This window comes from Psammomys obesus, unplaced genomic scaffold (genome assembly GCF_907164565.1).
Source record: "Psammomys obesus unplaced genomic scaffold, mPsaObe1.curated_primary_1811, whole genome shotgun sequence".
NCBI classification, from domain to species: domain Eukaryota; kingdom Metazoa; phylum Chordata; class Mammalia; order Rodentia; family Muridae; genus Psammomys; species Psammomys obesus.
In genome coordinates this window covers 1,671,230-1,696,663 of record NW_026585504.1, presented here as the reverse complement: position 1 = coordinate 1,696,663, position 25,434 = coordinate 1,671,230, and the positions used below count along the sequence as shown (strand labels likewise).

General features: G+C 40.3%; 1 protein-coding gene across 8 annotated transcripts in view; it reads left to right on the top strand.

The window, feature by feature from the left end:
* The window catches only part of Plcb1 (phospholipase C beta 1), a 758,762-nt gene that overhangs the window by 362,186 nt on the left and 371,142 nt on the right, over nucleotides 1-25,434 (top strand). The gene's annotated exons all lie outside the window — the stretch shown is intronic.

Genomic DNA, 25,434 nt, shown 5'->3' with positions numbered 1-25,434 from the left:
TGAGCAGTGTGGAGGGAGAGGGGCCCATGCAAGAGTGAGCCAAACCTGAGCAGGAGACACCTTGGTCTCAAACCTAAAACATGAAAGCAAACTGGATGAACAAGTCAGAACCAGGTCATCCTAGTCATGTGCCCACAGCGGGGTCTGAGCATCCTGCCCTGTCCCCTGCAGCCCGAAAACAAGGGCTGCAAGTCAGAGGCAGGAGCAGATTTTCAGGATCAGACAGGCTTTTTTTTTTTTTTTCATAATTGCTTCCATTTTGTATAACTGCCTATTCATTTGTTTATGAGGGTAAATCAAGGCAGTAGACACACAAGAAGTTAAATACAGAACTTTACACTCCCCCCAAAAGAGCCACCAAAATGGCATGTAAATATTTCTGTATCTCTTGCTTTCCCTTCAAATGTTCATATGAATGTAATGTGTATTTGTCCTTATTTAGGTTAATAATTTATTTATAGAATGCTATTAGGCAACATATGATATCATTTATTAAACCCTGAAGAATGTTTAACTTTCACCTTTCTTTATTATTTAAATATTTTTAATGGATACATTGTCTGATATGATATTTCCTGGTAGATAATGTGCATAGATGTAGTTTTTGGCCAGTCATTGCTTTATCATTAGACAGTATAAATAAGACTAAATCATTTCCATGGCGTATTATGTTAGTTATTTATTTGTTTGTTTCTTTGTTTATTCACTTAGGTGTGTAAAGGACTGGGGATTGAACTTTGGGCTTCACATATGTCAGGAAAATGCTCAAACACCAAGCCATAACCCAAGCCCTTTTCTTTCTTTCTTTCTTTCTTTCTTTCTTTCTTTCTTTCTTTCTTTCTTTCTTTCTTTCTTTCTTTCTTTCTTTCTTTCTTAGACAGTATCTTACAAAGTTGCCCAGCCTGGCTTTAGATTTGCTCTGCCACCCAGGCTGGCCTTAAACTTGGACTCCTTCTGCCTCCCTACCTCCATTCCTATAGTAGCTCATATTACAAGGCATGCAGTACTAAGCCTGTTTTAGTTTCATTTTGAAATCATGAGTGCTGTCAATTCATGCTTTAGACAAAGGGATTGCTTTTTATAAAACCTGGGAGTGACAGAGCAAAGCTACTTAGAAATTACAGTTAGGTGACAGAGTGCTAAGAAATATCCCTTTAGGAGCCACTAACACTTTACCTGTGAAAACTCTTCAGTCTAGAGGGATGAAAACGGCCTTGGAGGGCTAAAACTCAGACAGGAGGAATTATTCTAGGATACCCTATTGTTATTTTAAAGTTAGCATTCTAATTATTGCCATTTCAGTGTAAATCAGAAGCGAAAGTTCATTCAGGAAAAAATGGGAATTTAGCTAAGTCATATAAATTAGACGTAAAAAAAACTTAACTATTTTTCCTGTTAATGCTACCGAACTAGTTTTGTTGGTTTATTCCGGTTCTGTTTTGGGATTTTGTTGTTGGTTTTCTGTGCTAACTTAGTCTCTAAAATAGAGACCTGAGTAGCAGCTTACATCTTTGTTAAGGTGAAATCTTTCTCCTGTGACATACATGGGTAAGTGTATCTTTAAAAGAATTCTAGCAAATACACAAACTCACTTAACGCTCATCCTGATCAAAATGTGGACTGTCACACTGCCTCGTCCCTCCCTGGTCCAGCCAGGCACTCCACCCACAAAGGCTTTTACTGCCCAGTTCCTATGACCTAAAAAGCTTATGCATCTTCTTAGGCTCCCTCTCTGTAGAATCACAGAGCAGGCAGCCTTCTGGGTCTGGATTTGCTCATCAGGAGTCTGTGCACTAAGTATAGCCTAGGATTTCTGCAAATATTACATGTAAATATAATTTCATCTGCCTAAACATTGATCAAATAAAAGTAGCACTCACTAACCTAAATGTTTGCAGTGCCAACATTAGGCGGCATTTCAGGAGGGGACTGTGTTAAATGAGCCACACAAAAACTAAGAAAACTATCCTAGGACAAATTAAAAACAGAAATAACATTGCAAAGCAGTGGAAGATATGTGTAACCTTTTTATAAATATGCTCATCTTAAGCACTTTTCAAGTACAGAAAGAAAAGCCTAATTATAAATTATTCTTATCCATTTATTGAGGCTGCTCCCTGAAGGGCTAATTCTAGGTGATGCCTCATTAACCTTGCATCAGCTACTTGTTCTTGAATTTAAAAAAAAATTGATTTTTTTCCATAATTTTCATTAATTCAGTCAGGCCCTCCTCATTTGTACAAATTAATAAGGTGAAAAGAAGAGAAGGAGAGAGAGAAAGAGAGAGGGAGAGCGAAAGGTCCTGTGGGTTGAGGGTTCCAGGGCATTTTCTCTTTCGTTCTGTTCTTTTCATGAATTGTCATAGGTGGAGCCCCACTGCACCCAGCAGATTACGCGTTGGTATTTAAGCATGAGCTACACTGCAAAAGGTCACCTCTAATTCTATTATTGCATCAGTGAACACAGATACTGAACCGAAGGTTATGTGCTTTTATAGAACAGTCTGTATGAGCCTGTTGCACATGTGATGTGTTATATTTCATTAGATTTTAAAAGCCAGCGACAATAAATGTGCTTTCCAATAGTAATTTGGAAAAATCCTTCCAAATGTCTTAAAATAAGGTATTCTAGTTTCTGAGATGTTAAGATATGGAATGAAATACCAGCAACATAATAGACGACAGATCACTGGGAGGACAGGAAGACACACAGCTTCAAATAACTGAGGCAGTCACTCCACGTTGTTTGCAGATTTGGGGGAGGAAATTCCCAAAGGCTCAGCAGCCTTGTGCCAGTACTAACGGGACAGAATTCCTTGTGGAGAAGGTGAAGTCACGCTGCACCGCAGACGCCAGGGTTCAGGAGGGCAGCTTAGGTCACCCTTCCTTCTGGCCACGGCGCCTCCTCACTGCAGCACAGGAGGTGTGCTGCCAAGACCCACAGCTCCTGCTGGTGCAGCCGTGGCGCTGCGGTGTCAAGCTGAAGATCCTGGTGGTGACTATGCCATTTCTCCTGTTATGGTTGGGGTCCCACACTCCCAACGTACACGCTAAGTTTCCCAGATAAAGTTGAGGATATGAGACAGCTGACTCCACATCCCACTTACCTTTTGCTGTTCTGGATTTTTCCTGAAGATCATCTAAATAGATCATTGTTAGAGTCTCCATCTCAGGCCCATTTTTTGAGGAGGCCTCACTTAAGATACTCATTTCATCAATTTTCTACTCCTTTTTTTCTGTGTGTTCCTTTAAATTACCAAGTGAATGTGAATGTGTAGTTAAAATATTTCGAGATGCTTGTTGCAGTACCAAGATCGCCACATTAAATTACATTTAAAACTTTTTATTATCATTTATTACAACTTATTCAATTTGTAATTTTCTACTCTTATTTTGCTGGAGTATAAAGAAGACCAGATGCCATCTCCCAGAAACTACCTACTGGTGAGGACAAATGACTCCGCATGGACAGCCTGAATCCAAAGTCTGTCCCTAGTTCATTATTCTGTGTCTGACTTCCACTCCTCCAGTAAACACACATGGTCAAAGCAGAATGCAACACCCTTTCCTCAGGATCCACAAAATCCAGATTGAAGACAATGATTTTGTCATAATGAACATCTCATTACAGGGCTCAGTAATCGAAAGCAGGTGGTGCTGTTTGGAATACCAGAAATCACAAAGTATGGCTTTGAGAGTCTTGAGCATGATAATATAATCAGAATGGCTCTGTTATAAATGTGTTTTAAGCTACAAAAAATTAAATGTTTACTTGTATGTGATTTCAAATATAGGAAGGTAACTAAGTAGAGATGTGGAGTAAAGGATCCTCTCTCTTCAAGACTTGTTTTCCAAGACCTGACATAGGTATATCTGCTTCTCCACTGAGGAAATCTCAAGTCAAGGGCCTTCATGCTGGTGTTAAAATGAGACTGGCTGAAATGTGCAGGCGCGGCTGTCAAATGGAACGCTAGTCAGAGAGCAAGGGCATTGTTTCCGGTGGAGCAGACAGCTAAAAGACAACACCAGATTCTTAGTGCCTTCTAAAAGTGGACCAGGCAGCTAAGGAGGGAATGCCGAGAGCTCTGAAAGGCTCATGTGATCTTGGGGCAAAGGTGAAAGTTTGGTTATCACTCGTGCCGGAGTTTATATCTCGCTGTCTTCCAGTCGGTGGTTAGAAGATATCTACTCTGTACCAAGCACACTGATCTAGACAGTAGTGATGCGACAAGGAAGAAGATAGTATATACTGTACTGAGGATTCAAAGAGAAAAGCAAATTCCTGGAGCAAAAATCTGATTCAAGGTGAAGATTATCATTGAGGCAAAGAATTATAAATGATTCTGATCATACAGAAGTGTGTGTCCTTGTGGGTAGAGAGTGAGAGAGAGAAAGAGAGAAATCTAAAGGAGAAAAGAAAGGAGGTCTTAGTACATCACAATGTATGATTAACAGTCTCCTATGCAGATTTGATTGACAGTCTCAGGAAAGCTTGAGGATATGATTGGCAACCAAGATGGCATCAGGGGTGCACCCTCTGCGTTATAAACTACAGCTGTAAATCTGCTGGAAGAGGACACAGCTTCCTGAGAGCACAGTGTATCACGAAGGTTTCCACACCAGGGTACAGAGGAAGGAAAGAGCTGCTGGCACTCTGTGAGAGTGCTTGGTGACACGTGAATTCTCGGGACCTAGGAGATAGATTACCAGTAAGACAGAGGCAACCACTGAAAACTAAGCACCCAGAGGCGAGGAGAGAGGTATGTAGCAAGTATAAACAACATGGTCGTGCCACTCCTCAAATATTTACAATAGTATGATTGTTCTTACAAAACTTTACCTTGAATCTAATGTTTGCTCTACAAATTTGCTTTCCAATCCTCATTAAATCACTACAATAGGACAGGTTATCACAACTAACAATTTAACTTTGAAATATAAAAAAACATCCAACATGGATGTCCATATTTAATGAATTTGAAACGTAACAATAACTGAAACAAGGGTCAGGTAGATAGTTTAGGAGTTGAGAGCACTTGCTGCTCTTGCAGAAGACCTGAATTTGGTTCCCAGTTCCCACACTGGGTGGCTCACAACTTTCTGTAACTCTAGCTCCAGGGGATCTAACACCCTTTTCTGGCCTCCACGGCACCTGCATCCATGTTTTGACATACACATTCAAACACGTATACATATATGAATATTAAGTAGAGCAAAAACCTAAGGAAATCCCTCCATTCTTTCCATTTCCTGTTTAAAACCTTCATATCAAGAAAGTAGAAACAATGCCTTATTCATAAAGACTTACCAACCATAATATAATGATCTATCAACTAAGATTAGCAAAAATAGTTAATAAAATATAAATATTTAAAAAAGAGCACTATGAAATTTTACATTAAACATGATGCATATGATTAAAAAAATATATAAATATTTAAATAGCTTTGGCAGGTCAGAAGTTTAACAAGTCACGAGAGAAACCAACAAGTCTGAGGTTTTCAGGATGGAGACTGATGAGATATTTTTGTTTTATAACCTGTGCCTGGGATATTTCTTTTAATAACTCCATTTAGCTAAACTGTTCTGGCATTTGCTTCCCTCCTTAAACACAAACCAGGACAAGAATAACATTTAAATATGTCTTGTCCTTTCAAGGTCAATTTGGCTGAGTATCATTAGTCAGGTTTCTTCTTTCTTATATTAGGCAAGCAGCAATGTGCTGATTAAATATTTATAAGTCCAGTTGGGTAAGATAAGTGAACAGAAGATGTCATAAGAAGTAAAGCCAGGTGTCAACCCAAAATGTCTATTATGTGATGGGAGGTGCTGGGGTTTAAAAACTTATGTTTGACACTGTTGATAATACAGAGTTGAAGTATTTACAAGGCTAAGTAAATACTACCTTCTACGATTTACTAATTGATATTACAGTTGTCTAAAAACATTGTGAGTACTTCATGCCCTGTGCATTTGTGATACAGAATGGGGCGGGGATGTGAGATGTTCACTGACCAGCTGTGAATGCAGCAGATGTCCTTGTGAACTGCCATCAGGGTAACACTTTGAGAGAGGTGGTGGGTGGGCTTACATGTCCAATCACATATTTTACAAAAAAAAAAAAAAATAGTAAAAGCAGCCATTACTAGCAATCTATATCATTCCATTTGATCTTATAAAGCCAACGCCCAAGAAAGGTGCCATGTTTAAGTAGTCACTTTCAATTAAACTGGTTAGTTTCACACTGGAAAACTGTTACGAGGAGAATCAACTTTCTCCGGAACCTCCCAGCCAGCAGAATTGTAAAGAAAGATCAACCTCGTGCTCTCCACGAATAAGACCTTCTTAAACAAGGTGAAACTCAGAAAATTTCTTTAAAAACAGGAAACAGTGGACTTGTCTTTTTGCCTGGCTGTTGGAGGAGAACAATTTTTGACTATTTTCTTTCCTAAGTTTCTGTGGGTTTAGTTGAACCTGCAAGTGCTATTCAAGCAACCCTTTACTTTGGAGGGGAGGGTGCCAGGGAGGAGAACGGGGGTGACTGTGAGACAGTGGCTGCTCTGTGGGTGGTCTAGGTGAGGGAACTCAGGTCTGTGATTCTGTGGTAACTCATTGCTAACTCTGTTACACTCCAGCTTTTTAAAGTGATGGGAGGAATTCCCTTTTCAAAGTTGCATTTCTCTATTTGACCCTATACTTTACAGACCTGAATCTTTATTTCATTTCAGTGTGGACCTTTCTTTTATCAAATGAATTGAATTTGAAGTCCCTTTAGTATCTTTTAACACACCTTCCAGGCCTTTATTTTTGTGTTGTATAACCTATTTGCAACATCCATCATATTATATTATGGTTACTGGAATTTGGGGACCCTTTTCTAGTTACCTGGTGACACAAGGGAAATTGGGGTCTCCTCTTGGAGTTCATAGTCTCCTTGATGAAATAATTTAAGGTTGGACTGAAGAAGAAGCTCAAGAACAATTTTATGTGCACTTCAAAGGGAAAACTTCCAAGGTACACAGATGTAAATCTTAACAGCTGCCTTGATAAAGGAGTAAGCACATGGATGGGGGATGGGCTGCCATTCAGTCTGGCATGGAGGTCAAACCAGCCACTGACAAGTACCACATGGAGGGGAGGGGAAAGGAGGGATGCTTCCTAGAAAGAGTAAGGAAGCCCAAATGTTGTGCAAACCTGAAGCATTTTAAAAAATGCGTGCTTGTAAAGGACATGGAAGCCAGGTGGTGGCGGCATACCCCTTAATCCCAGGAAGAGGCAGATGGATCTCTGAGTTTGAGGCCAGCCTAGTCTACAGAACAAGTTCCAGGAAGGACAGTCAGGACTACACGGAGAAATTCTGTCTTGAAAAACCAAAACAAAACAAAACAACCCCCCCCCCCAAAAAAAAAGCAGGTTTGTCTCCCACGCCCCAGTTCCCAAAATAATAATTCTAAGACTTTATATTTTATGAATAAGTTCCTAAACCATAAGTTTGGCTAGTTCCTGAACAGCTCATAACTTATATTTTACCTGTTTATTCTACTCCATGAGTGCCACATGGCTGGTCACCTCTCCTCAGTTTCAGGTGTACATTTTCCTTCCTCTCTCTAACCCAGAGTTCACCTCTCTCTGCCAGGGTACCCACCTTCTATTTTCTGGCTCAGCTAGTAGGGCATCAGTGTCTTGTTGGCAGGCAAAGCTTCCATACAGTACCTAATACAGCCCCTCCACCAAAAGTGGGGAGGCATGGAAAGAAGATTGAAAACATTGTGTCTTTCTGAATAGTTCAGAAGCCTTTGCAGATTTATGATAAGCTACTGCACTGAGAGTGGGAATTCTGGGAAGAAAAGTTACACTATCCCATTAAAGGACTAATTTTCCACCTGTCTCTTTAGCTTGCCTTGAAGTGAGTTCACCTTCTTAGGTGTGGTCCTTTGGCCAAGTGAATAACCTTGCCCAGCTGAAAGTTAGGTCTCCACAAAGCCAAAGATTCTGCTCTCTTGACCATGATTTTTTTTCTACTTTTACATATCTAGTACCTTCTTCGCATTTATTATTAGAAAAACACTTAGATTAAATGGTGGGGGCACTTGCAGTGGCCTTTAGATTGACTCCTGGAACTGGCCTACCATTCCATCACCCTTCACTGCATACAAAGTGTCTTTGTTGTCCTTCAGCAGGGTACTGATTTGAATGCAAGTGTCATCATTACTGACAAATTATTTCATGAATCCTTGCAGTTTTTCCAGCTCTGTCAGTTTGCTCGTTATATTACTTATAAATTTGTATTCTTACATCTTGGGGTATTAATTGCATTTTAATGAAAAAATGGACCCAGTAATAAGGACAGCTGTGGGCTGCAATGTTAAGATACACATATTTCAATTTGCAGGAAAAACAGAAAATGGCAGGAGAGTGAAAGCAATTCTGAAACTGCCGGGCAGTTACATTTTGTAATCAAAGCTGATTGTGGCCCTCATCGCTAGCCGCTTGCTTTCATATTTTGCATTAAAGGAGTACATGTAACCACTACAAATGACTTCTTTTACTCACTGAGACTTTTATCTCTTCATTAAGCATTTGAAAATTTTAGGACTAGTTTCCAGCACAGTACAATAAAAGTTAGTCTGTAATGTCAAACATGCTAGCAGTATCACCTGAAGAAGTATGACATCAAATACAGCTGGGTGATGTCACACACAACAGAGTGGTGTCAGACACAGCAGGATGAAATCAGGCACAATTGGATGTCAAACAAGCGAATGATGTCACATTCCGGCAGAATGATGTTGAGCACAGCAGGATGATGGCAGATACAACTGAATGTTGTTGGCCATGGAGTGATGTCAAGCACAGCAGAATGATGTCAGGCACCTTAAGATGATATCAGGCATGCTGGATAATGCCATACACAGCTGGATGCTATAAGACACAGAGGGATGATTTCAGACACACGTGGATGGTGTCAGGCCCAATGGTGTGATTTCAGGCTAAGGAAAATGATGTCAGGCCCAGAAGGATGATGTCAGGCACAGCTGGATAATGTCAGGCACAGCTGGATGATGTCAAGCACAGCTGCACAGTGTCAGGCACAGATGGGTGATGTCACACACAGCACAGTGATGTCAGACACAGAAGATAATGGCAGACACAACTGAATGTTTTCAGACATAGCAGAGTGATGTCAGGCACAGCAGGACTGTGTCAGGCACAGCTGGGTGATGTCGGGCCCAACAGTATGATGTTAGGTTCAGGAAAATGATGTCAGACTCAGGAGGATAATTTCAGTCACAGCTGGCTGATGTCAGGCTCAGCAGGCTAATCAGACACAGCTGCTTCATGTCAGAATCAGGTATGCATTCTAGTCAGTTACACTAGCCTTCCAAGATGGGCAAGGTGTTTTCATCGCTTTTAGTCTCAGATTCTTTATTCAGAAAATGCATCCAATTACCTGCTCACTGAGATGTTGAAAGATTAATAGCATGGGTGTAAATGCCTATGGAGCCTGTGTGTTCTGTCACTGATAACTCTTTTCTGTTAAAAACATTTTGGCTCCTTCTCTTTCTTAGACTAAAGTTTGATTTATAATAAAAGTTTTATTTTGCTTTTCAAGCTTTATATATCTTACACAATCTTTCAAAACTGTACAGTTGTACTTACAATAAATTTAATTATAAATACAAAAATGTTACAGGGTCAAGATGAAAATACTGGTTCTCCCTGTAAGATATGATGTAATCCAGTAGAGGAACAGGGTTTCTATGGTGTTGAAATGTTTATCTTCTTGATCTGAATAATAACTGTTTAATTTTATATTTAAATTTAGTTGATGAATCCCCTTAAGAAGTATGCACACTATTTTCATTTGGTTATAATTCAATGCAAAGAAAGATGGACCTTAAACAGTAATATTTTCAAATTTGTGAAGGAAATGTGGTTTAAGGCATTATAATAGCATCCTTGCTCCCATACTTAGTTTCTTAATGAAATATCAGGATAGTAGAAACATCCCAATAGTGGGAAAAAAACAGCAACACTGTTTAAAGAGTGTTCATTTCAGCATTTCACATGAAAGAGTGGCATCAAAAAATATCAGTGAAACCAGGCTTGGTGGTGGCACATGGCTTTAATTCCAGCACTAGGGAGGCAGAGGCAGGCTATGGGTTCGATGCCAGCCTGTTCTACAAAGTGAATTCAAAACAGCCAAGGATATACAGAGAAACCCTGTCTCCAAAACCAAAATATACATATATTATTTTATTTTATTTCATTACATATAAAATAAAATATATAATATATAAATATATATTATATAAAAAATATATAAATATATATATATAAGACTGAATATATTATATATATATTCCACGAAACGCCTGGCAATCTGGAAAAGGCTAATTACGCATTGATCCTATGATCAAGTAATTAGTAGTTCACTTTCGGGGTATCTCGGGCTACAGACGGACCCTTGTGTATGCTGGTGTGACGGTGCTCGCAGCACCCTTATTTGTAGTAGCTAAGAAACGAAGCGCTGTGCAGTTGCAGAAGAATGGATAAGGAACAACTGATGCAGTCCTACGCTGCAGCACAAGGCTACTGCATCACGAATGACTCAAAACAAGAGTGCAATAAGAGAAGACAGATTGCACAGCCGGTAAAGGGCGCTGTGATTTTGTGAGATCCTACCCATGAAAAAGAGGCAGAGGCAAGATGAGTCTGTCAGTAGGCATCGGAATGCTGGTAGCCTTTACGGAGAAGGTGGGGAACTGTTGGTGATGGAAATTCTCTTTGGGGCTAGACAGGATTTGTATCAGCCATCTTGTGACCTTAAGAACTTTCCAAAGCTGTGAAAATGTCTGCCTGAAAATTGTTGAGTTGTAGGACAGGTATCAAAATCGAACTGTTTCTCATGGAAGCAAAAAGAAACCACCATTTCAACTCCAGTAGCTGATAACACTCCATAAGAGAATTCAAAATTAAAGTATAATTTCTGTTAGTGAAAAATAAGGGGAGGGGGATGGAGAGTTTGGAAGACTCTAACCCTCACTCCAGCGTTCTAGGTGATGGCCCTTGAAGATCACTAGCATTTACAGAATGTGACACTGTACAGAGTTCACATTGCTAACCGAGTGACTCTAGACGATCTACACCCCATGCTCTGTTTCTTTGTAAGCTATATGTGTGGCTGAGAGAGCTGTGACCCTTCCTAGGGAAAGGAAAAAAGACTATTTGCTATTAATGCTAAATGTCATAAATATGAGAGAAGACACTTTATTGAGAAGCCGCTGCTACAATGTTCAGACAGTGACAGAAGATTCCTAGTAAAATCTTCACAGTGGACAAACAGGCATCTTCAAAACCAGATCTCTGCACCTGGCAAAGTCACATACTGGACACCTTACTTTTTTCCTGAAAATTTTAGGTTACTTGTTCTTGTTCTGTGTCAAAAGAATGCCAAACTACATTTTATATTGTTAGGACAATTATGTAGCAGCTTGTGTGACACAGTGCACTTGATGTCCAAATGCAGCATGACATGACAAAGAGGATCACTTGAGCCCACTAAGAGCCTGACCACTCAGAAAGAAAAAGAAACCGATCCCAGGCAAAACTGTAGAGGGGTGGAGAGAAAGAGCGAGGAAATTATGAAACTATGTAAAAAATTCATGATTACATTTAATTATATACATTTATCATTTTCCAAACTGTTAAAAACATGCACTAAGGTTTTCTTCTATCCTTACAGCATCCTGAGAGGTTTCATTATCTATGAAAAACTATTTTTCCTTTGCCTGAAATAGATTCTCCACTCACACAATATATTCTGATCATAGTTTCTTCTCCGTCTGCTCCCACCACTTCCTCTTCCCCTCCCCTCCCACTAGGATCCACCACAGCTTTCTGTCTCTCATCAGAAAACAAACAGGCTTCCAAGGGCTAATAAAAAATAATATAATGTAATAAAATAAAACAAAACAAAAACTAACCTATTGGAACAAGACAAAACACACAAGCCAAACGAAAAGAGCCCAGGAAAAGGCACAAAGAACAGATAAAAACATAGAGAACCATTCCTTTACACACCTAGGAATCCCATAAAAACACTAAGTTGAAGCCATTATATATATATGTGCATATATATACATATACATACATATATACATACATGTGTGTATATTGTGTATACATGTATGTATATATGCATATTATATGTATGTATATATTTATATATGTGTGTATACATACATATAGCATACATATATGCATATATGTAAGGATAGATATGTAGTTATGTAGGTATGTATAAATACATATATATGCATATGAAGAATTTTCAGAGTGAAAGCTAAAAGCTCTGACGTGACAGTACAAGTCCAGGAACCTCCAAGGATGCCGCTGAGCTCGCTTTCTGCTGGCCATTTCTGCAGCTGTGCAGCCTACCCTCAAGAGCACTTTGTTTCCACAGTGAGACTGCCTTGGAGAAAACTAGGTTTTTATGTGCAAATGATTATCAATTGCTTTAGGGATAAGGACATGTGCCCTCTTCTCCTTTCAGCTCAAGGATCGGTCTAGTGCAAGCCCTGTGCATGAAGCGCCAGTCTCTGTGAGGTCATATGTGTACCTATCTTGTTGACTTAGAGGCTTTCTTGGTGTTCTCCATCTCCTCAGGCTTCTTTCTGCCTCATCTTTTGTGGCGTTCCCTGAGCCCTGAGAGGAGGGTTTTGATGGAGACATCCCATTTATGGCTGATGATTCAAGGCCTCTCATTCTCTGCATAAAGTCTGGCTGTGGGACTTTGTGTGTGTTTTCATCTGCTACAGGAGGAAGCTTCTCTGCTGATTGCTGAGCAAAGCGCTGATCTGCAATTATAGCAGAATAGCATTAGGAGTCACTTTTTTGCTATGTTTTTAATATGACTACTTTTTTCAATAGCAGTATTTGATTTTACCTTAGAGCTATCTAGTCTCAGATTCTTGGCCACCCTAGCAGTATTGGTTATGGGTTCCATCTCCTGGAGTGGGCTTCAAGCCAAATCAGGCATTGGTTTATGACTCCCACAACCTTCGTGCCACCATTGGGTTATCATGTCTTGCAGCAGGATGCCACTATAGCTCAAAAGAGTCTGTGACTGTGTTGGTGTTTCTGACAATTATGAACAGGGCACCAATGAATGCGGTTGAGAAGTGACTCTGTGATAGGATGAAGCATCCTTCGGGCATATGCCCAAAAGTGGTGTAGTCGAATCCTTAGATAGATTGATTCCCATCAAACTGAGGAAGCGCCACATTGATTTCTATAGGGGCTCTGCAAGTTTGCACTTCCACCAGCAATGAATGAGTGTTCTCCTTACTCCACTTCCTCCTTGTCATCATGAGCTGTCACTTGTTTTATTGATCTTAGCCATTTTGAGGGGTGTAAGAAAACCTCAAAGTATCTTTGATTTATATTTTCCTGATGACTAATGATGTTGAACATTTCTTTGTTTCTCAGCCATTTGATTTTCTTCTTTTGAGAATTCTTTGTTTAAATCTGCACCCCATTTTTTTTAAATTTAGTTATTTGTTTTCTTGATACTTATTTTTTTCTTGACTCCCTTATTTTGGGATATGAGTCTTCTATCAGATATGAAGTTGGTAAAAATCTTTTTCCATTCGGTGCCCTGCTGCTTTGTCTGAATGACATTGCCCTTTGCCATGCAGAAGCTCTTTGTTTCATGAGGAACCATTTCTTAGTTGCTGGTGTTAGTGCTTGCACTAACCACATTCTGTTTAGAAAGTCTCTTCTTGAGCCACTGAATTCAAGGGTGTTCCCATCTTTCTTTTCTGTCATGTTCAGTGTATATCAATGTATGTTGATCCATTTGGAGTTATATTGTGCAGGGTGATAAATATTTTAATTTTCTTCTGTTATTTTTGATGTATTTTACTCTTCTTCCAGTGACAACATTTGAACAGCAACACTGTCCTCACAACCTACAAAATATGCCCTACAGTAAAGATTTCATTTAGTTTCTGAGTGTTTATTTGTACATAGCAAAGGTCCTAGTAAACCAGAAAGTGCTTGAGATTCAAGATGGAGAGGAATTCCCCCTTACCAGTCCCAATCAGATCTGTTTACTTCTCTTCAAGCAGTGCTCTTTGTTTTCCTGTCCAAGGGTATTATCTGGAACTTATCTTCATATTTAAATGTATGTCTCATATCTCATTTCATACTAGTTGTGGAATATTGGTCACAGTGCTTCCAGCTGTTTTTAGCCATTCATGATGCTACTTAGAATCATATTTACCCCTTACAAATAAGACTACAAAGAACAACCATATATTCATACCATTAAGCATGTATTGGACTGTTTATAGTATTCATTTTTTCTTTGTTTTTCCTTTAAAAATTTTTTCTTCACAATTTATTCATTATATATCCCAATTGAAGCCTCCTCCCTTAACCCCTCCCAATTCACCCCTCCCTCCCTCTTTCCCCTTCCCCTTCCCCTAGTCCACTGAGAGGGGGAGTTCTCCACTGTTCATCTGCCCATAGCTGCGTAAGTCTCAGAAGGACTGCCTGGATCCTTTTCCTCCTTGGCCTGGCAAGGCTGCATCACCAGGGGCGAGTGATCAGAGAGCAGGCAACTGAGGTCATGATAGAGGCAGCTGCTGCTCCCCTCACTCAGAGAGCCACATGGAGACTGAGCTGCCAATCGGCCACATCTGAGCAGGGGTCTGTCCATGCATAGTAACCCAGAAACAGAAAGACAGGAAGTACTCATTTTATCAGGATATATGGTTTGAGAATTTTATGAATATATATTTTAGAAATTTTATTTCACATTGTCAAATTTCTGTAAAACAATTCTACAGTAACAAAGGATATTATCAGAACTCGATACTTACTGAACACCTCTCTAAATCCTCACCTCAACACTCAGTCATCTCTAAAAGACATAAGTACTATAATGAACTTTTATTTGTAATATCTTTTGTTCATGATTTCCCTAAATAGAAACATATCTCTAAATATGTTTATATATATATTCTTAAAGGGCATAGTGCTTTTGAACACACATAAACTGAATACAATTCTTTTTAATTTGCCTCTTCTTTAGAAACTTTTGTGATTAGATCATTCACGTTGGACCCAGAACAGTAGGGTTTGTTTTTGTTCCTATTTTACTTGTATGGTGTGCATCACAAAAATACACTGCAATTTGCTTTAATCCATTCTAGCTGTAGACATTTTAAGGTCTCTTGCTTTTTGATGTCTCAATGCTTTTGACTAAGGTTCCTATCAGTTTCCCCAGTGCTTTATGTCTTGAGGGCTTGCTCCCTTGTATCAAATATAGAGTAGTGTTTTAGTGCCTTTAGTGAACAGATACAGGACAGAAACAGTAAGAGAAGGGTTATTTATTTTGGCTCAATGGTTTTGAAAGGTCCAGGCCATGGACACTGGTTCATCATTTCTGGATCTGTTGTAAGACCCAATATCATGTGTAGTAGAGAAAACTGTCACTCAGGGAGGGCAAAAGCAGAGAAGTCAAACAAGAAGAAGCCAGGGTAAGATGGAGCCCCAAAGGCTTTGCCCTGGGGACCTGCCTCCTCCAGCTGTGCCGTGCGTTCTATCGTGCTGTCTTTAACTATTTCCCAATAATTCATCGTATTATGAATACATCAGAAGGTTAATCTGCTTTAGGTCAGGCCCTCTTCCTATAATCCTGCCTCGGGACTCTCTCACAGCATCTCAGGTGTGCCTCACCGATCTCCGAGGTGTGTCCTAACCCAGTCAAGTGGACAGGCCAGATGAGTGACCACACACGGAAGCTCTGCACTTCCTGCTGAGGCCCCATTTCCATCCTAGCTGGGAAATACTTTTCCCAGGGAATGCTGGTGGCTTACATTTCCACCCAAAGCGGCTGAGAATCGTGCGTTAAATCCTAGCTAACGAGTAATGATGGGCAGCATTTCAACCATGTTCGCGTAGACGCACATTTTAGCATGTTAAAACATCCAAGGCCTTGACCACCCCCTGGCAGGGGGTGGCACACACCTCTAACATCAGCACTTGGGAGACAGGCCTGAAGATCTCTGAATTCCAGGCCAGCCTGGTCTACAGTTAGTTCCAGGACAGCCAAGGCTGCACAGAGAAACCCTGTCTCAAAAAACAAATAAACAAAGTTTATTATCATGCAGTATGTGTGCTCTAATTAACTTTTTTAAAAAAAGTGTAACCAAGGGTCTGGAGAGATGACCCTGTGCAGATGACCCTGTGCAGTTAAGAGCACAGGCTGCCTTTCCAGAGAACATGAGTTCAATTCTCAGCAACCACCTGGCAGCTCACAACTGCCTGTAACTCCAGTTACGGCCGATCTGCCATCTTCATACACACAAAACACCAATACACAGAAAATAAAATAAAATAAAATAATATAAAATAAAATAAATAAATCATTTTTAAATGTAGCCTGGCTTCCATTGTTTCTTCTTGAAGTCTATCATATATTTTTTAAAAAGGATGAAACTTAACTTTTTTGATGATTGATTTTAATTAAATTGCAGTGTCACCAAAAAAATATGTTTAGCATGATATCAGTCAGAATTTTCAGATTTGATTGGCTTTTCTTTATTCATATGATGTGGTTAATTTGCCAAAATGTCTGCAAGTATTCTAACATATATTCTTCATTAATTCAAACTTGGAATAGTGACAATTACAAAATTATAAATTCACCTATCTTATATCCTTCCTATTCTAATAATCTGATTTGTGGATTAAGATAATGGGTTCTCTGTTTTCAGGTGTAAACGTTTGAGCGTGCCACTTCCCTGGGTGTTTCTTGTGATCCAGATCCAAGTCTCACAGTAGCTTTTATTGATGTTCCTGCATTGATCTTCTTATGCAATATTGGGATTTTCAATCAGCTGACACTATGAAAATTAAAAGTAGGTTCTAATATAACAAAATGACTGTGGGCCCAAGTCAGAAAATTGAAGATCTAGGAAGAATGATTTGAGAAAAAAGGAATGGGGGTCGTGAACTTTAGCAAATGGAGGGTGTGCAAATAATAAATGGAAGTGCAAATGTCAGCAAAGGAAGGATGCGTTTTAGCTCTTTTTAAGAAAAGACCATAATTTGTGGCCCCAGAAAGGCAACATGCAAGGGAGCTCTATGTCACAGTACCTTGTCTTGCAGTACACTGTACAGATCGAGAGCTGGAGATGCTTAATTTCCTGTGTTTCACTCTGCTTTGAACCTACTGCATTAAAGAAATTTACTCTTTTTTAATTTTAATTATTATTTTTTATATTAATACAGTTTACTCACTTTGCATCCCAGCTGTAGCCCCTGCCCTCATTCCCTCCCAATTCCATTCTCCCTCCCTCATCTCCTCCCATGTGCCTTTCCAAGTCCACTGATAAGGGAAGTCCTCCTCCCCTTCCCTCTGACCCTAGCCTATCAGGTCTCATCAGGACTGGCTGCATTGTCTTCCTCTGTGGACTGGTAAGGCTGTTCCCCCCTCAGGGGGAGGTGATCAAAGAGCCAGCCACTGAGTTCATGTCAGAGACAGTCCCTTTTCCCCTTACTATGGAACCCACTTAGAGACTGAGCTGCCATGGGCTACATCTGAGCAAGGGTTCTAGTTTATCTCCATGCATGGTCCTTGGTTGGAATATCAGTCTCAGAAAAGACCCCTGTGCCCAGATTTTTTTGGTTCTGTTGCTCTCCTTGTGGATCCCCTGTTCCCTCCAGGTCTTTATATTTCCCCCTTCTTTCATAAGATTCCCTGCACTCTGCCCAAAGTTTGTCTATGAGTCTCAGCATCTGCTTTGATACCCTGCAGGGTAGAGCCTTTCAGAGGCATTCTGTGGTAGGCTCCTGTCCTGTTTCCTGTTTTCTCCCTCTTCTGATGTCCATCCCATTTGCCTTTCTGAGTGAGGACTGATCATCTTACCCAGGGTCCTCCTTCTTGCTTAGCTTCTTTAGGTGTACAGATTTTAGTATGTTTATCCTATATTGTTTGTCTAATATCCACTTATAAGTGAGGATATACCATGTGTATCTTTCTGCTTCTGGGATACCTCACTCAGGATGATATTTTCTAGATCCTACCATTTACCTGCAAATTTCATGTTTTCCTTGTTTTTAATTGCTGAGTAGTATTCCATTGTGTAAATGTACCACAATTTCTGTATCCATTCTTCAGTTGAGGGACATTTGGGTTGTTTCCGAGTCTGGCCATTACGAATAAAGCTGCTATAAACATGGTTGAGCAAATGTTCTTGTTGTGTACTTGAGTATTCTCTTGAACAAAAGTAGCAAGACATGATGATTTTGATGGACTATTTTAGCAAAGTGTGTACATGTATGTGTGTATGTGTGCAGAGGTTGTTATGCTCAACACACCCCAGGTAAGCCGGCTTCCTGCCTTTGTCTATTCCACAAAATGTACAGAACATGCAAATTAATGGTCACTCATAAAGGTTTAGTGGTGCTTTTCTTCCCCAGTGCATTTCCTCCCTATGCATAAAAATTTGATTCTGTCCATTTCAGAAAATAAAGGAAGAAGAATCGTACAATAAAAAACTCATGAGATCTTACAGATTCTTCTGCATTTATGTGAATGTATCCTGTATTTGTGGATATGTATTCAACATCTGATATTATATCAGACACAAAATGATTTCTATTCATCTAAGGTTTTAAGATCTGTAACTTTGAATTCATTTTATATTTTTGTCTATATGTAGCTGTGTGTGTGTGTGTGTGTGTGTGTGTGTGTGTGTGTGTGTGTGTGCGCGCCACAGGTATGTCAGTGCCCACAGAGGCTGAAGAGAATGTCTGATCCTGTGTGGGAACTGGAGGTACAAGTCATCATAGCCACTTGTAATGTTGGAACTGGGACCTGAGCTTGGGCAGTGTACTTTTTCTTTTCTTTTCTTTTCTTTTCTTTTTTTTTTTTTGAAAGTGTGTTTTTTTAATTTCATTTTTAATTATACTTTCTTTACTTTGTATCCCCTTCTAGTTCCTTCCCTCTTCGCCTCCGAACTCCTTCCTTCCTCACCCTTCCCATGCATGCCCCTCCCCAAGTCCACTGGTAGGGGAGGGTTTCTTTTTCTTCCTTCTGATCCTAGTCTGTTAGATCTCATCTTCAGTGGCTGTATTGTTTTCCTCTGTGGCCTGGTAAGGCTGCTCCCCCCTCAGGGCGAGGTAATCAAAGAGCAGGCCAATCAGTTCATGTCAGAAGCAGTCTCTTGTTCCCATTACTATGGAACCCACTTGGGCACTGAACTGCTATGGGCTACATCTGTGCAGGGGTTCTAGGTTATCTCTATGCATGGTACTTGGTTGGAGTATGAGTCTCAGGAAAGACCCCTGTGCTCAAATTTTCTGGTTCTGTTGCTCTCCTTGTGGACCTCCTGTCCTCTCCAAATCTAACTATTATTTCCCACTTCTTTCATAAGATTCCCTGCACTCTGCCCAAAGTTTGGTCATAAGTCTCAACATCTGCTTTGATAGTCTGCAGGGCAGAGCCTTTCAGAGGCCCTCTGTGGGAGGCTCCTAACTTGTTTCCTGTTTTCTTCTTCTGATGTCCATCCTCTTTGCCTTTCGGGATGGGGACTGAGCATTTTAGCCAGAGTCTTCCCTCTAGATTAGTTTCTTTAGGTGTACAGATTTTAGTAGGTTTATCGTATATTATATGTCTATATGAGTGAGTATATACCGTTGCATCTTTCTGCTTCTGGGATAGCTCTCTCAGGATGATCCTTTACAGTTCTCATCATTTACCTGCAAATTTCATGATTTCCTTGTTTTTCATTGCTGAGTAATATTCCATTGTGTAGATGTACCACAATTTCTGTATCCATTCCTCAGTTGAGGGGCATCTGGGTTGTTTCCAGCTTCAGGCTATTACAAATAAAACTGCTACAAACATGGTTGATCAAGTGTCCTTATTGTGTATTTGAGCCTCTTTTGGATATATGCCTTGGAGTGGTATAGCTGGATCTTGAGGAAGCGCTATTCCTAGTTGTTACTTTTAACTACTGAGCCATCTCTCTGGCCACAAGATCTATAATTTTTTTAAAGCATAAAACATTTTGTTATGTAATCTTCATTATAAATTCCCTTAAAAATATGAAAATTAGAAATGGAAAATAATATTTAAAGTTTCACAAAGACAATACAGAAATCTAGTCTACTGTACTTCATCATACCCAAAGCATGATGGGAGAGGAATTGCGCAAAAAGCCTAATCACTGTTTGGGACATTGGAATTTTATTTTCTACATTGATCTAAAATTAGAGTCTTATTTGCCAATGATATATTTTATGAACCAGTGCAATGGTGTCTGCATCTTAGAGTATTTCTATCTAAATAAAGCAGAATGAACACTTAAAGGGAAAATGATCTATTGAATTCTTTCTGGCTGTTTTGTCTATCAGCAAGAACACTGCTTTATCAGTTACTGAGTATCCGGGAACTGCCTAGGTCAGCTGCACCTGCACGTTCCGGTTGCTAGGCAGCTATAGGGGCTGCAGCTCCCTCCAGACCTGTGTCTTGTGCCACCTGCATTCTATGATAATCTCCCTGAACGTCCCAAGGGCTTGCTACAGCTTTTCTTGTTTGCTTCTTTGTTTGTTGTGTCAGCTATAAATGTTACATTCTTTGTCAGCTTTTAGCAAGGGCATTTATGGATGCTAAATATGGTAAATTTACATTAAGTGACTCTAAAGCATCTCATTAAACAGACATAGATCAAAGCCATGAAGCCAGTTGTGGAATTTGAAAACAGGAATGAGAATAAATTAGCATTTAACAAATAAACAAACAAAAACATCTGTTTCCCTTCAGTTTTCATGAATATGTTCAAACTACACTGGGATGTGAAGACAGGAGCCAGAAAGAAGGGAGAAGGAAAAGAGGGAAATAGACAGGGAGTATGGGATTGGGAGGTCTGGAAAGAAGGAACATGAGAAGGGTGGAAGAAGGGAATGAACTTGAAATATCACCTTGGAGAGGCAGTGTTGGTGGATGTGAATGGTCATGGCACAGCCCGTGAGCAACAGGCTTATAAAAACTCTGTGTTCAGTTCTTTAGCTGCCTGGACTGGGAAGTTCCTCAGGGGCTTCTGATCTTGCCTTTGAGGGACGGCATGACCACACAGCAGGGCTAGTGTGTGGGAGACTGTCTGGTAGACCCTAAGGTTGCATCAAAGCATAGAGGAGTCTTCCAGAGTGCACACTCAACTTTGTAGAATTGAAGTTGCACCCAGGGAAGCCGTGTTTCCATCAGACAGAGGAAGACAATTTGCTACCATTGCTCAGGCGGTAACACACAGAAGACAGTAGCCATAGCACAGACTTAGAGTGCCCTAAATGTCAATACTTCATTTGCAGTATAGTCACCCCACTGAGTGTGCCATCTTTAACCTTCACACCCTTTTAGATTCAAACCTAGAACACTTTTCTCTGTAATTAAATTGGATGTAAATTGTTATGTGTATGATGGTTCATGGCAGATTTGCCATTTGCCATGCAGCTGATGAATGAAGCCTTGGGCACAGGCTGCTTACCACACAGGCCCTCAAAGGCTTTGCCAGTGGGGCAGGGGGTGGGCCGTGTGTTTCACAATATTATTGCACTTTGTGATTTTTTTTTCTTCATTTAAGGCAATTTTAATTTCCTCTTGCTGTAAATTTTTGGTAATTACGGAAGTTCTAGATGCTAGTAAACCAATCCCACCTTCAGTTATAATTTTAAGACTGTAAAAAAGAGAGTGTTCTAGATCTGAGAATACAGTGAGGAATTAGTACATCATTGATGGTACGAATGGCAGGATGGTGGGTTCATGGACTTTTTTTTTCTTTTTTCTAATTTTCACATCTTTGAAAAGCTGCTATGTTAGTTTATATTTAATTTGGTGACTATTATGCTAACACTAGAAGCTTGGAACTAACTGGGTTTCTTGTTTTAAATATTTTTTCCAATTTTTTTTAGTTTTTTAATATTAGTCACAGTTTGTTAACTTTGTATCTCTGCTGTATCCCCCTCTCTCTTTCCCTCCCAATCCCACCCTCCCTTATCTCCTCCCTGCCCCTTTCTAAGTCCACTGATAGGGAAGGACCACCTCCCCTTTCATCTGATACTGGTATATTTATCAAGTATATTTATTTTATGGTTTATCAGGTATATTTATCAGGACTAGCTGCAAAATCCTCCTATGTGGCCTAGCAGGGCTGCTTCTCCCTCAGGAGCAGGGGGGGAGGGAAGGGGGAGGTCAAAGAGCCTGCCATTGCCATTGAGTTCATGTCAGAAACAGTCCCTGTTCCCCTTATTAGGATACCCACTTGGATACTGAGCTACCATGGGCTACATCCGAGCAGGGGTTCTAGGTTATATCCATACATGGTCCTTGTTTGGAGAAACAGTATCATAGAAGACCCCTGTGCTCAAATATATTTGGTCCTTGTGGCGCTCCTGTCCTCTCCATCTCACATTAACTCCCCTTTTTTTATGATTCCCTGCACTCTGCCGAAGGTTTGGTTATGAGTCTTAATATCTGCTTTGATATACTGCTAGGTAGAGTTTTTCAGAGGCCCTCTGTGGTAGGCTTCTGTCCTGTTCCTTGTTTTCTCCTACATCCAATGTCCATCCCATTTGTCTTTCTAAGTGAGGATTGATCATCTTACCCTGGGTCCTCTTTCTTGTTTATCTTCTTTAGGTGTATAGATTTCAGTATGTTTATCCTATCTTATAGGTCTATATAAGTGAGTATATACCATGTGTGTGCTTTAAATATTTTTAACTAACACATAATAATTGTATATATTTCTTGGGGACAGTGTGACACTGGAATTTGTGGATATAATGCACAATATAAGCACCTGTGGTTCATTGGCATGGCTATCATCTCAAACATCTGTGGTTGTGTGTGTGTGTGTGTGTGTGTGTCTGTGTCTGTGTGTTCTGAACAGCCAAGCCTCTCCCAAGTAGCTATTTTAATAAGTATAAGTAAGACTATACAGGAGGAAGTATTTTTAAGAGAAAGAAAGTTCATGGATTTACAGGATAAAATGTGGGAAACCTCTCTCTCTCTCTCTCTCTCTCTCTCTCTCTCTATTTCTGGTACTTTAGGAGGATTTGTGGGTTTGGCGTGCAATTCTGAAGTCTTCCTTTCTGCTCATGTGGTTACCCTCTTCCTCTTTGCTATTACTTGCATTGTATCCAGCGAAGAGGGCTAGGTAGTAATTCACCGTCAAACCTCAGGGGTTGGCTGGGCTCTGCTGTGTTCTCAGCCGGAGTCTCCCACACAGTTGCAGTGAGCTGGTGGGTGCAGATGAAGTGCTCCTGAAGGCGTGGCAGAGTGAGGGGCCACATACGATCACCACTCAGACATGGCCATGCCTCAGCGCTCTTGACAAGACCTCTCTGAATGGCCAAGTAGCCTGGGCATCCCCCATGACAAGCTGACACTCCAAGAAGCAAGGGACAGGTATGGCCATGTTCTTAACTAGATCTGAAATTAGAGCATCTCTTTCACCACCTTCAAGGAGTCAACATAGTACTACTCTTCATGACAGTGTCATCTGGAACAGAGAGGAATACTTGGTGACAGGCTGTCACAGTGAGGAACATTTCAATTCTAGGTTGAGCTTAACACATGGAGGGGTCTGCCAGATGGAGCAGACATCATTTTTATAAATATGAATGTGAAGTACTTCTCTTCCTTTATAGACAATTATATACAGAAGAACCATGTCCTCACTGACACTGAGAGTACAAAACTCAGGCCCTAGAGAAGTTTGTTTTTGCTTTTCTTTTTTTCATTATTATTATTATTATTATTATTATTATTATTATTATTATTATATTTTATTCACTTTGTATCCTGGCTATAGCCCCCTCCCACATCTCCTCACGGTCACATCCTCCCTCTCTTCCCTCTACCCCGTCCCTCCCTTAGGCCACTGATAGGGGAGGTCCTCCTCCCCTTCTGTCTGACACTAGCCTATCAGGTCTCATCAGGACTATCTGGATCCTCTTTCACTGTGGCCTAGGAAGGCCTAGTAAGGCCACTTCACCAGGGGAAAGTGATTAAAGAGCTGACCACTGAGTCCATATCAGAGAATGTTCCTGCTCTCGTTACTAGAGAATCCACATTGAGACTAAGTTGCCCATGGGCTACATCTGAGCAGGAGTTCTAGGTCCTCTTCATGCATGGTCCTTGGTTGATTCATCAGTCTCTGCAGGCCCTCCTGGGCCTGGATATTTTGGTTCTGTTGCTCTACTTGTAGATCTCCTGTCCTCTCTAGGTCTTTCTATCTCCTCCTTCTTCTATAAAATTCCCTGCACTCTCACCAAAGTTTGGCTATGACTTTCAGCATCTGCTTTGATACCTTGATGGGTAGAGTCTTTCAGAGGCCCTCTGTGGAAGTCTCCTGTCCTGTGTCTTCTCCTACTTCTGATGTCTATCCTGTTTGCCCTTCCAAATGAGGTTTGAGCCTCTTCCCTAGGGTCCTCCTTGTTGTTTAGCTTCTTTACAACTATAGATTTTAGTATGTTTATCCTATATTATATGACTAATATCCACTTATAAGTGAGTATATACCATGTGTGTCTTTCTGGTTCTGGGATACCTCACTCAGGATGATCTTTTCTAGTTCCATCCATTTGCCTGCAAATTTCATGATTTCCTTGTTTTTAATTGTTGAGTAGTATTACATTGTGTAAATGTACCACAATTTCTGTATCCATTCCTCAGTAAAGGAACATCTAGGTTGTTTCCAGATACTGGTTCATATGAATAAGGTTGCTATGAACATAACTGAGCAAATGTCCTTGATATATGGTTGAGCATTTTTCGGTTATATGCCCAAGAGTGGTATAGTCGGATCTTGAGGAGAAGTTCTTATGAAGTCTCAGAATTGGCAGTCACTTTAATGGCTATCAGATTCCATCTTTATTTCTCACTGGGTTTAAGTAGTCTTCCTTCTGAAACTCCGTTGCCTTCACAGTGCCAAACACACCCATTTTTACAGCTCTCACCATTTACCTTATCATCTCACATCAGTCATATCAATACTGTCAGGCTATGTTATGCAGTCATGTGAGAAAAAAAAATCTTCAATACCTTTCAGGTAGTGAGAAACAAAAATGTATAGTCTTATGCAAGTGTCCACAAATCCCGATACTTACAAGTGTCTAGTGATACAACAGCATAAAGAATGATGTAGACCTGGGCACTCAGGGCAACTTCATGTGGGACTAAATTATATTCCTAGAAAACTGGGACTAAGATGCCCATACTTATGGTACACAGAACATCTGGACACAAAATGTGGATGACAACCGTAGGACTCAGGAGCTCAACGGTAGACCTTGGCCTCTTAGTGTTTACTATGGATGGACCACTGTGGGTGCTGAGACCACCAGTTTAGTTTTCGGT